Genomic DNA, 13,440 nt, shown 5'->3' with positions numbered 1-13,440 from the left:
AATTTTGTTTAATGTAGCAGATGCATCCATGTCAATTAGGTGGAATGTTGTTTTCTTGGTGATAACAACATATGTATGGATGTAAAGTTGCTTTATAAAGTACAGCTCTTGCATAAAATACAAAAATGTTGGGGGGAGGAGCAGAGAGATTTATTGGGAATGTTCCAATGAACTATTAGATTCTCAACCAGTAATTGCTTTGGAGAGCATTCAAACTGTTTTACAAGTACATTTTGCATAGGTTTCTGTGGTTCTTCCATTGTTGAAAGGAATGCATCCTTGGACATTTTTGTATTTCTGCAATTCAATCCACGTTATTACACAAAACTCATGAAGATGGAGGATGGAAGGGCCAATTATTGTAGTCAATGGAATAGGAATAGATTCATGGTTGCTTTCCATGATTGAGTAAGTTGCTGTGAGCCTTCATTGCTTTCTCTTGAGGTCCTCACCAGGACCAGTACTGATATTGTTGCAGTTTTTGAACCTTAAGAAATATCTGAAGCCAAAGAAGAAGTTCCAAATGTTGATTATACAGTTCAAATTTAGATTTATTTGTCACATGTGCATCGAAACATACAGTACACTACGTTAATAACCGATACAACTTGAGGATGTGCTGGGGATAGCCCACAGGTGTCACCATACATTCTGATGCCAACATAGCATGCCCACAGCGTTGAACAGAACAACAATAACCAAACCAGCCCATTTCCTCCCTCCCCTCGCACCCACCCAGTCACTCTCGTGCCCACCCAGTCACACTCTCTCTCTCTCTCTCACTCACTCACTCACTCACACACACACACACACACACACACACACACACACACACACACACACACACACACACACACACACACACACACACACACACACACACACACACGCCTCCAACCCCAGTATAGGCTGCCTGTGGAGTCCTTGGCCCTGGACTCAGACTCACCAATATTGGGCCCGGATTCACAGTGGCAGATTCACAGACATCGGGCCTCTGACTTCTGGTTTTGGTTATAAATGCCCAATGTCAATATCATGTCTGGGAAGAGAAAGATATACAATGGGACCTTGGAAATACTTTACTTTATTGTCGCCAAACAATTGATACTAGAACGTACAATCATCACAGCGATATTTGATTCTACGCTTCCCGCTCCCTGGAATACAAATCGATAGTAAATATTAAACATTTCAATTATAGATCATAAATAATAAATAGAAAAGGGAAAGTAAGGTAGTGCTAAAAAAAAAAAAACCGAGAGGCAAGTCCGGATATTTGGAGGGTATGGCCCAGATCCGGGTCAAGATCCGTTCAGCAGTCTTATCACAGTTGGAAAGAAGCTGTTCCCAAATCTGGCTGTACGAGTCTTCAAGCTCCTGAGCCTTCTCCCGGAGGGAAGAGGGACGAAAAGTGTGTTGGCTGGGTGGGTCGTGTCCTTGATTATCCTGGCAGCACTGCTCCGACAGCGTGTAGTGTAAAGTGAGTCCAAGGACGGAAGATTGGTTTGTGTGATGTGCTGGGCTGTGTTCACGATCTTCTGCAGCTTCTTTCGGTCTTGGACAGGACAACTTCCATACCAGGTTGTGATGCATCCTAGAAGAATGCTTTCTACGGTGCATCTATAAAAATTAGTGAGGGTTTTAGGGGACAGGCCAAATTTCTTTAGCTTTTTCAGGAAGTAAAGGCGCTGGTGGGCCTTCTTGGCAGTGGACTCTGCTTAGTTGGATCAAGTCAGGTCATTTGTGATATTGACCCCAAGGAACTTAAAGCTTTTGACCTGTTCCACTTGCACACCACCGATGTAAATGGGGTCATGCTGTCCGCTACTCCTTCTGAAGTCAACAACCAATTCCTTCGTCTTGCTGACGTTGAGGGACAGGTTATTGTCTTCGCACCATGCCACCAGGTTCTTAATTTCCTCTCTGTACTCAAACTGATCATTACCTGAGATACGGCCTACAATTGTGGTATCATCAGCAAACTTGTATATTGAGTTCGATGGAAACGGCTACACAATCATGGGTGTACAATGAGTACAGCAGGGGGCTGAGTACACAGCCTTGTGGATTTGGAATGATGGTATTAAGTGCAGAGTTGTAGTCAATGAAAAGGAGCCTTACGTATGCGTCTTTGTTCTAAGGAGGAATGTAGGGCCAGAGAGATGGCACCTGCCGTTGACCTGTTGCTCCGGTAGGCGAATTGCAAAACGTCGAGGCTGTGGTTGATTTGTGCCATAACCAATCGCTCGAAGCACTTCATAGCAATTGATTTCAGAGCCACAGGTTGATAAGTCATTCAGGCATGCCACCTTGCCCTTTGGCATTGGGATTATGGTTGCCTTCTTAAAACACAAAGGAATCTTAGACTGAAGCAAGGAGCAGTTGAAGATGTCAGCAAACACTCCAGCTAGCTCACTTGCACAGGCCCGGAGAACCCGTCCTGGGATGCCATCTGGGCCCGTCGCCTTCCTTGGATTTATCTTCAGGAAGTCACTTCTAACGTCCTCCTCAGTGACGATGAATCTCGATGCCACCAGGTCCAGTTCATCCGGAGGGAGCGGGACACTCCTCTTCTGTTCGAATCTTGCGTAGAATATGTTAAGTTCGTCAGGAAGAGAAGCGCCACAGTTATTGATATTCCCAGCCTTTTCTTTGCACCCAGTGATCCCATTTAGACCCTGCCATAGTCTGTTGGCATCCCTCTGATTAGCCTGGGCTTCCAACTTGGCTCGATATTGCCTCTTGATGCCCTTAATGGCTTTCCGGAGTTCACGCCTGGACTCCATGTAGCGACTGGTATCCCTGGACCTAAAAGCCACAGCTCTAGCCTTCAAAGGGGACTTGACCTCATAATTCATTCAAAGTTTCCGGTTAGGGAATACCCGGATCGTCTTGCGAGACACACAGTCCTCTGTGCATTTCCAGATAAAGTCCTTGTCAGCTGAGGCATATTCATCGAGGTTAGCTGCCAAGTCCTTGAATACTAACCAGTCCACCGATTCAAAGCAGTCACGGAGGACCTCATCCGTTTCCTCTGTTACGTACCCCGTAACTGGGTTGCCAAACCAGCAGAAATGGCCCACTCGTTGGAGTCTGGATTACTAGGAACTAATAAAGTTTTATTAAAGAAATAAGTAACACAGTACTCTTAATTGTAAGGATATAAATGCAACAGATTAGCAATGATAATACACACATGTACACAGAACTAGGGTAATAGGAATCAAACCAGCTCTATCGCAGTCTAGGGGTAAAATGATCAGTCTTAAGTGACGCAGAGTTTAGTTCAGCTTGGTACAGTTCGCAGTAATCGCTGTTGTGCCATTGGAGAGGGAGGGAGGGGGATGCAATTTGATTCAGGCAGACCTTTGATGTTCTTCGCAGTTGGTTTCGGGTGGACCCTTTTATGTCTTCTATCCCACTGTGGTCATCGACTGTGACCCCTCCGTTCTGGATATGACCGTTCTTCTGTGGTGAACTCGGCACCCAGGCAAGGGCGGACACACACACCAGGTTCCCACCGATCATACCTTTACACCCTGTGAGTCTATGGTCGGTTCCCGCGAACCAGATCTCCAAACTCCCACCAATTTGTGGGGGCACACTGCTCTTCCAGGGTCTCGTTATCTCGTGATCTCGTGGTGTCCCGTGCCTTAGCGAACCTGTTCTTTTTATCCCCCTGCTGGGGTATCACCTGTCCATCAAACTTCAAACAGTTCAGGTTCAAAGCAACCGGTCTGTCAATATTCTGAATTGTGTTTCTTTTCCGTTTTCTCTCTCTCCTCTCTCATTAACATTTTGAACGTTTCTCCATTGTCTCCCTTATCTCTCTCGTTAGCATCTATCGTCTGATAACTTGGTTCAGCGTCACACCTCCATCCAACGTGACACCACTTTTGACACCGTGATCTCCCGCTTCAGTTTCTGTCTGTAAGCCGGGAGGAGGAGTACGGCCTGATGGTCCGATTTTTCCTAAGTGAGGTCATGGAGTGAAAGGGTAGGCATCCTTGACTGCTGTGTAGCAGTGGTCAAGCATATTGGGGCCTCTAGTGGGGCAGGAGACATGTTTGTATAACTTTGGCAGCACCTTTCTGAGGTTGTCCTGGTTAAAGTCATCCTAATTGTGACCATTTCACCACTAATGGCAAAGATCATTCCGATCAGCAACTGGTTGGAACAGCAGTGGCGCTCCATGTGGCATTTTGACGATGTTGTTCTTGGGTCGTAGTGCAAGATCTTTGTTTCAGTAATTGACCTGCTGCTTTCTGAGCTATTCCAGTACTGCCAAAACTCTGTCACTTATCAGAAACACAACCCTTCCATGGATAGATTAATGTATAGCACACAAAGTTCAGTTCTATCCAAAGCTTGACATCCCATCTACAGATTTAATCAACCACTCACAACGAGAAGCTTCCCACTACACAGCTCCAACATCTAGAAGGACATGAGGTTCAGATACAGGAAATGATAAACTGCTAGGTTTCTCATTGAGGGCACACAGTCTTTCATGGACATTCATCACATTCCTTCATCATCTCTTGGTCAAATGAGAAGAATTCTTTACCTAAATGCATTGGAGGAGTACCTCCATTACATTGATTTTGATCCAATACCTTTTCTTTATGTGTAACAACATTTTTCCAGCTAACAACATTGATATACAAAGAATGAAGATTAAAAATTAATTTGAAATGTACTAAGAATGAAGATTAAAATTTAATCTGAAATGTACATTTGTATTAAACCAATTTATTTGTGCTCTTGAAGCAAATTGTTCAGTTTGTAGTTTGATTACACTGTATATTCAATGTTGTACGGATTCCTCTACATCTTTGTCATTTTCTATTAATGACTTTTGAAAGTTTAAAGCTTCGTCTAAATTTTCCAGTCTTGTATTATTTATATCCTGTGCACTTTGTGTGCCTATATATTTTGCTGCACATTCTAAAATGGTTTTGTTTCTGAAAAGCAATATAAATAGGAATAATTGGCATTCAACCTGCATTTTAACAATTAGTTTGAATATCATATCTTTGCTTAAATTAGTAAAAGTAGCTGCTTTGACCCACTGAAAGAAGATTATGTTCTGGGAACAGAAAATTTGTCTCCTCATATAGTTCATATTCTTAGGTTTTCTTCCTTCATTTTCCTTGCTTTTGCAGCCCACATTTTCTTTGAGCCCAGAGTTAAAATCACGAGGCCTTTTCACTCTTGCTTGATGCTTCGCCCGTTTTTCTTATCAGTTCCCATTCACTAATCCTCCATGATAAATTAAGTAGACTCTGATCTGTCAATATCTCATAAAAATATAAAATCCAGAAATGGAAGCAGTAGACAATGTGGCTCTATTAGCATATTCTATCTTTTGATAAGATTACAGCTGACCAATTTTCCCCCAAGTTTCTTTGTGTGCTCTTTCTATGTAATTCCTTTAGTTTCCAAAAATAGTTATTCTTTGCTATGAATATGTTAGACTGAATGTGCAGGGTTCTATGGAGTGAGAATTACTGAACTCCGTATCCTTGGAGAAAATTTCTTCTGTCGATCACAAATCATCAACTTTGGTGACTCTTCCCCAATTTTAGAATTAGGTGGTAATTAAAACCTTGATTTAAAAAAAAATCCTTTGCCCTGGCCTCACCCATCCTTATCTCTGAGATCATTTTAAAACCTGACAACTGTCCAAAACATCAAATTCTGGCCTCTTGTGCATAATTTGCATTGTGCTGTCAGTAGCATTTGGGCGTTTAGTTTCCTAGACACCAAGCTCTGAAATTCTCTCTAAGCATCTGTACCTCATCTCTCTTTTAGCACACTTGTTAAAATCTGCTGTTTTCATTAATTGATTTTGGATAGCTTCACCAGATAATTCTCACATGAGGCCTTTTGAAACTTCTTCACTGAATCAGGTGAATCACCAAATGATACACTGGCATATGTCATGAAATATGCTGTTCTGTGGCAGCAGTACAGTGGTAGACATCAAAAATTATTATAAATAGCAAAATGATAATGCAAAAGACAAATAATGAGGTAATATTCTTTGTTGCATGCACAGTTCATAAATCTGATGGCCAAGGGATAGAAGCTGTTCTTAAAATGATGACAGTGGATCTTCAGGCTGTGAAGAGGGAATGTCCTGGGTGGTGAGGGTCTTTAATGATGGATGCTGCCTTCTTGAAGCACCGCCTCTTGAATATGGCGGGTGGCTATGATGGAACTGAGTCTACAACCTTCTTGCAATCCTGTACATTGAAGGCTCCTTAACAGGCTATAATGCAACCAATCAAAATGCTCTCCACTACACATCTGTAGAAATTTGCAAGAGTTTTTGGTGAAACACAAAACATGCTCAAACGCCTAATAAAATTGTGCCTCTGCATGCCTCCTTCATGATTGCATGGGTGTATTGGGCCCAGGCTAGACCCTCTGAGATGTTGACAGCCAGGAACTTTAAGGAACTTGAAGCTGCTCAGATTTTTTACCACTGACATCTCAATGAGGGCTGACTTGTGTTCTCCTGACAGCGTAAGAGACACAGGAAAAATCCTTTCAGGTCAACTAGTTCACACTAGATTCCAGCAGAGCAATACTCTAGGTCCTATGGACTTTATTGTTTCCCTGTAGCTATAAGCAAAAGTTGTTGGTTGGTTGAAATTGGAACCATAAGTGTGGATTCCACATTTTGTAGAGTCATAAGTTCAAGCAATTGCATAAAAATGAAGAACAACGTATTGATCTACTGAATATTCCAATTATTCAAAAGTAGGATTTTGGGCCTGAACTTGAGTGTCCACAGTTGAACTGTCCCACATGTTCTTGGCTTAGTTTTTCCTAAATCAATATTGACTTTCTGCTCAAATCTGGCCCAATCCAAACTAGCAAACCCTGTCTAGTGGCAGTACCGTGGGCAAGCTGGTACAAACACCTCTCACAGAATAGTGAAATAAATTAACGGTTTTGCTGTTTGTCAGATTTGTCAAGGGCCATGAATGAACGAATGCTGTTGAATGTCCTTGACATTCAGAAAGATTCAATAACTATAAGTCAGTGAATCCACTAAAAGTATGCAAGTCATTAAAATGTTCAAATTCATTTTTATCAAAATTGCAAACATTTAACTGAAACAACAGGAATTCTGCAGATGCTGGAAATTCAAGCAACACACATCAAAGTTGCTGGTGAACGCAGCAGGCCAAGCAGCATCCTTTTAACTGAACCCAGTTATTTCAAAAATTGCTAATTAACTATTACTTTTCCCTTGCAGTCATTCTTTGCCATTGAAATGAATGGACTAGCTGTTCTTCTGCCAAGTCTTAATTGGCACAGACTCGTCAGACATTTTGCCCAGTGTAACCGCTGCGGTATTGCAGGAATCCGATATTGGAACAAGGCAGGAAAACCTCAACATGAAGCAGCTAGGAAGTTTGGGAGTTTTGCATTGATGTGTTTTCTTGGCATTACAGGGTAAATGCTGGCAGAACAGTGTGTAGGCATTCCTATTTCCCATCAAGTCCTCTCTTGACTTGTGGTATATAGTATGGGAAATAATACACTTTGAAAGAAATTAATTCACGATTTATTTTAATTGTGCGGATTAAACTGTCCATACATCTAAATTCTGAAACTGTATAATATCCTTTATTTACTTACATTCAGTGGCCACTTTATTTGTTGACTTCTATCCTTAATAAAGTGGCCTCTGAGTGTACGTTCATGATCTTCTGCTGCTGTAGTCCATCCACTTCAAGATTCGATGTGATATATGTTCAGAGATGCTTTTCTGCACACCACTGTTGCAACACTTGTTTATTTGAGTTACTGTCACCTTCCTGTCAGCCTAAACCAGTCTGGCCATTCTCCTCTGACCTCGCTAATTAACAAGGTATTTTCACACACAGTTCCCTTGATGTGTTTTTTTTGGGTGGGGAGTGGTTGCACCATTCTCTGTAATTTCTAGAGACTATTATGCATGAAAATCTGAAGGTCAGCATTTTCTGACAAACTCAGTCATTCCATGGTCAAAGTCGTTTAGATCATATTTCTTCCCCTTTCTGGTGTTTGGTCTGATCCTGCATGCTTTTATGCATTTGAGTGGCTGATTAGATATTTACATTAACGAGGTGTACCTAAAAGAAAAAAAATTGGCTACTGAGTGAATTACACATTGTATGCCATTGCCTATAGTGAATTTCTGTCTTTGGTGTTTTTGTAAATGGCTGTATTGGCTGAGAGCAACTGCCCACATTAGCACTTTCTGCAGTTACACTCTGTTCTGTGTGGAGAGGCTGGCCGTTAATCTCTAGACTCTGCAGTGGGAGGTGATAATTTAACAAGCTGTTCATACTCCTCAGCATCTAAACAATACATGAAACAGAGGGCAGGCAATAAATATTGCAGAAACCTTATTAATTTTCTTTTCCACCTTCCAATTTAGCTAAATTAAAAATACACTTGCTTAACATAACACTTGAGCTGTTTGCTTCAGTAAATCATTGAACACAGTTCCAATTTCTGAAGATTCAGTCAGAATCAGGTTCATTATAATGGACACACAGTATGTTGTGAAATTTACTGTTATACAGCAGTGCAGTGCAATACATAAAAATACAATAAATTGCAATAATAAATATTAGAGAAATAAGAGCAAAATGCAAAGCAATGTTCACAAGTGCGTGGTCAGTTCAGAAATCTGATGGTGGAGGGGAAGAAGTTGTACCTAAAATGTTGAGTTTAGGCTCATGTACTGCCTCCCTGATGGTTGCAAAGAGAAGAGGGCATGACCTGGATGGATCAGTGTTGACAAGCCAGCCTATATTTGGGTTGAATTTGGCTTTAGCAATTTCTGTAAAATTGAAAATGTCTATTTTTGTAGCATGATTGCTTTTAACATCATTATTAGTTAATAATATCTTTTTGTCGATCTATTCTGGAATAGTCTGATAAATACTTCACAAGGATATTATGCAAACAACAGGAATTCTGCAGATGCTGGAAGTTCAAGCAACACACATTAAAGTTGCTGGTGAACGCAGCAGGCCAGGCAGCATCTCTAGGAAGAGGTACAGTCGATGTTTCAGGCCGAGACCCTTCGTCAGAGATGCTGCCTGGCTTGCTGCGTTCACCAGCAACTTTGATGTGTGTTACAAGGATATTATACTGTGAAGCTATCACACAAGATGAACTTCGATTTTACTTGCATGCATATTTGTAATACATTTTTAAAGTAAATCCTAGATAAACCCTTTGGCAAAAATAAGACCAGTTAGACCATCTTCCTGCATAACTCATTCAATTCAGAAAGCAACCCCACAGCCATCATTGGTAATTTCCCCTCATAACTACCTCAATACTAAAATGTTGTAATTAGCATATAAATCTGATTGAAGTACTCAATTTCTTACAGGCCAGATGCAATAACTTTTCAGCACTCTTTCTCCTGCTCTCTCCTGTAAGAAATTCAGTAAAGTTGAGTTTCATAGTACTCAGAACTCTTTTAATATATAAAGCTGGTGAAATCCTCAGTATCCAGAACAATGATTGATAAAACCAGGATTGTCCTTTCACAGTAAGTCTCAATTTATTTGAAAAGTTCTCTTCAAAATTACATAGAAAATTACCAGTGAAAGGTGATGGACCTGTGAGCAACAATTTTCTTGTTCCCAATCAGTAAGGAGAAGGCCGTCAGTTCAAGCACTTGAATGAAAATGCTGTGGATACTCCTTGGTAAGCATTACTGGCAATTTGCATGGCATTTAGCCTTTTAGTGATTTCCAGCTGACTCCTCCTAGCACAAGCTTCATCTCTTGTCAAGATGGTGTCATGTGGTGAAGACAGGTGCTCCAAAATTCCAACTTAATGCCCAATTTGGACACCCTGAAAGCTTTTTTTCCATCTGGATATTGAAGATGCAAAATGAAACCACTCTGTTCCTCGATAAATGATGCCATTTATCCTCTATGATGTGTTTTTATTCAAATTATTGTATTTTATTATCACTTATTTAAACCTGAAAAATATCATTGACGCAAACAACAGGAATTCTGCAGATGCTGGAAAGTCAAGCAACACACATCAAAATTGCTGGTAAACGCAGCAGGCCAGGCAGCATCTCTAGGAGGAGGTATCATTGATACGTTTTTGAAGCCCCTACCTTGGTAAAATATATGTAATTTTATTTGTTTAGCTCTTTAAAATACAAGGACAGTTTACAGTCCACTGTGCATTTCCTTATGGACCGTTCCTGGAGTCTTCAGAAATCCTTATACATTTTCAGTTGTGCTGACGTATATCCCTACATGTCCAGAGAATTAATACTTCCATATATTACAAGGCCTCAAACTAACTCTGGCTTTATTTACATTTTTATAGTAGACATTGTTGCCCTCATCTATGGGAAATTTATTTTGAAAGGTTAGTATGCAAATAAATCAGCGTGCACGGCTAATCCATTATACTCAAACTTGTAGCATTCCTCATGTGTTTTGTTACACTTCCCTGTGCATTACGAAATAAACCCTTTTAAATTGTTGATACAAAATGAGTGTGCATAAAGATCAATTTGTTGGGTCCACATTTAATTCAATGAACTGCATTGAGTCTCCAATTTAGATTGTCAAATCTGAGAAGCCTCATCTCATCTCCCAGGCCTGCTCTTTGCAGTCAGTGTTGCAGTCTTGTGCCACTGATGAATTGGTGGACAGATTTTAAAGTATCTATTTACTTCATAAAATATTTTTATTTTTGCCTTTTCGAGTGCTTCGATCAGAGGAATCAATATGCACAGTATGTTTCTCACTCTCCGATGAAAATATTTGACTCTGAAGCTGAGTTTCTAATCACCCTTACTTATATTTTTATTGTACTGCCTGCCTTTGCCTACAGTTGGCCTGGAGCTAATTCTCTCATCTGTACTTTTGTTACTTTCAGAATTGCTAACCCACCTTTTTGATTAGGGGGTTACCCCCTTCCTATTTTTACCAAGTAGCTATCTGTTAAAATACTGTACTCATTTTAATGAAGTCTTCATTATTGGTACTGAATAATCCTTTTTGTTCCATTCGCTTTGTCTGAAGATGCCAATTCATTAAGGAATACTGAATAAGAGCTTTATGACATGATCCAAGAGACCTATTTTTAGTTACCGTGCTTCTGTCTGCGCTCTGTTTGTAGATCACAAAATTGAGACTGGAAATTTGGGAGACTGAGTTTGATTGTATGGAGTCTTTGCGTTCTGTGTTTCGAGGCCACTATTAGACTTCCCTTTTCTGGCATTATGTTGACAATGGAAAAGGTAAAATAGAGACTAAATGGCTGAAGAAAATCTGTATCTCTGTCCACCTTTAATGTTGTTAAACTTCTCTGTAGTTTGAAAAAGAATCCAAAGATTGTGGTGCAAACTATAATCATCAGATTTTCCCCCAGCTTAAACCATGTTAGTGGCAGCCAGGGACTTGCACCCTCCCACCCTGTCTCCAAAAATGTTGCTCAGAGTTTTTCCAAGTCCTACTGCATAATTCTCTCCTTTGTGTATATCAGGCTGAAATCTTCTTTGTGTCCATTAACTTTACATAACTTCCTGCAACCTGCCAGACATTTTGGAGCCTCATTCACCCACACTGTAATGTTTTACTCTTCATGTCAGAAATATTGCAGGCCATACTCGTAAAGGCAGTGGGCCCTGTGTTTTTAACTGAGCAGACCCTGGGATTTATAGTAACAGCATCCCAACCTGAAAGTAGACAGCAGACCTGTGGGATCTCAAATCAAAGGACGCTTTATACTTTTGTAGTTTCAAGATCAATATCCGTTCTAGAGCTGTTGTGCATCAAAACAATCTGACCCACTTTCTCTGTTGAACTAGCTTATTAACCCTCTAGGCAACACAAAGAAATGAAACTGTCTCCTGCAGTAAGGACAAAAATCAGTTTATTTAGGGAATTTTTGTCTCTAAATTTGATTATTATGTTTAAAATTCAGGCTCACTATTCTTTGGTTCTTGCTCATTGAAACAATCTGGGTCTATTTAAGAATTGGACAAACTGTTCAAATTCAAGTTTATTGTCATTCAACAATATACATGCATACTACTGAATGAAACAACATTCCTCTAGACCAAGGTGCGCAACATAATTCACACACAGCACATAAAGAAGTAATATTACCAGAAATAAATTAACAAGTCATAAAATAGTCCAGAAGATTAACATTTGGCATGAAGTGCATTTACGTCACATCTTAAAACGTAAACAGTATAACACTACTGGTGTTTCATACATGATGAGACCTGGGTGGTGGCAGGGAGTTCAGTAGTCTCACAGCCTGGGGGAAGAAGATGTTTTCCATCTTAATAATGTCCTAATGCTATGGTACCTCCTGCCTAATGGTAGGGGGTCAAAGAGATTGTGGGATGGATACTTTATACTTTATTGTCACCAAACAATTGATATTAGAACATACAATCATCACAGCGATACTTGATTCTACACTTCCCGCTCCCTGGATTACAAATTGATAGTAAATATTAAAAAAAATAAATTATAAATCATAAGTAGAAAATAGAAAAATGGGAAGTAAGGTAGTGCAAAAAAAACCAAGAGGCAGGTTCAGATATTTGGAGGGTACGACCCAGATCCGGGTCAGGATCCGTTCAGCAGTCTTATCACAGTTGGAAAGAAGCTGTTCCCAAATCTGGCCGTACGAGTCTTCAAGCTCCTGAACCTTTTCCCGGAGGGAAGAGGGACAAAAAGTGTGTTGGCTGGGTGGGTCGTGCCCTTGATTATCCTGGTAGCACTGCTCCGACAGCGTGCGGTGTAAAGTGAGTCCAAGGATGGAAGATTGGTTTGTGTGATGTGCTGCGCTATGTTCACGATCTTCTGCAGATTCTTCCGGTCTTGGACAGGACAACTTCCATACCAGGTTCTGATGCACCCTAGAAGAATGCTTTCTATGGTGCATCTATAAAAATTAGTGAGGGTTTTAGGGGATAGGCCAAATTTCTTTAGCTTTCTCAGGAAGTAAAGGCACTGGTGGGCCTTCTTGGCAGTGGACTCTGCTTGGTTGGACCAAGTCAGGTCATTTGTGATATTGACCCTGAGGAACTTTAAGCTTTAAGATACGAGTGATCCTTGGCAATGCTAAAGACCCTGCAAAGCAGAACTCCTGATAAAGATCACTAATGGGTAGAAGAGAGACCCTGATGATCCCCTCAGCAGCCCTCACAATCCTTTGTAAGATCTTGCAGTCAGATGCCTTGAAACTCCCATACCAGATGGAGATGCAGTTGATCAGGACATTCGTAATGGTGCCCCGGTAAAAATTGGTTACCGTAGAATGGGGGGGGGAGAGCCTCACTCACCTCAATCTCCTCAAGAATTGGAGATGCTTCTGTGCTTTCTTGACTAAAGAGGTGGTGTTGATGGACCAGGTGTGATAGTC

At 40.7% G+C, this 13,440-nt stretch overlaps 1 protein-coding gene across 11 annotated transcripts in view; it reads left to right on the top strand.

Moving 5' to 3' along the window:
* Positions 1 to 13,440, top strand: part of LOC140194009 (kelch-like protein 29) — a 483,953-nt gene that overhangs the window by 186,575 nt on the left and 283,938 nt on the right. Inside the window, exon 1 of one of the 11 annotated variants that reach the window (XM_072251313.1) lies at positions 10,395 to 10,416. The exons of the other annotated variants lie outside the window; for them this stretch is intronic. The gene's annotated coding sequence lies outside the window, so the exon portion shown is untranslated. Of the gene's footprint in view, positions 1 to 10,394; positions 10,417 to 13,440 lie in introns of those variants that run through there. 11 annotated transcript variants of the gene reach the window in all.

This window comes from Mobula birostris, chromosome 2 (assembly GCF_030028105.1).
Source record: "Mobula birostris isolate sMobBir1 chromosome 2, sMobBir1.hap1, whole genome shotgun sequence".
Lineage (NCBI taxonomy): Eukaryota > Metazoa > Chordata > Chondrichthyes > Myliobatiformes > Myliobatidae > Mobula > Mobula birostris.
Note: the sequence above shows the minus strand (reverse complement) of the source record. Positions and strands in the feature narration are given on the sequence as shown.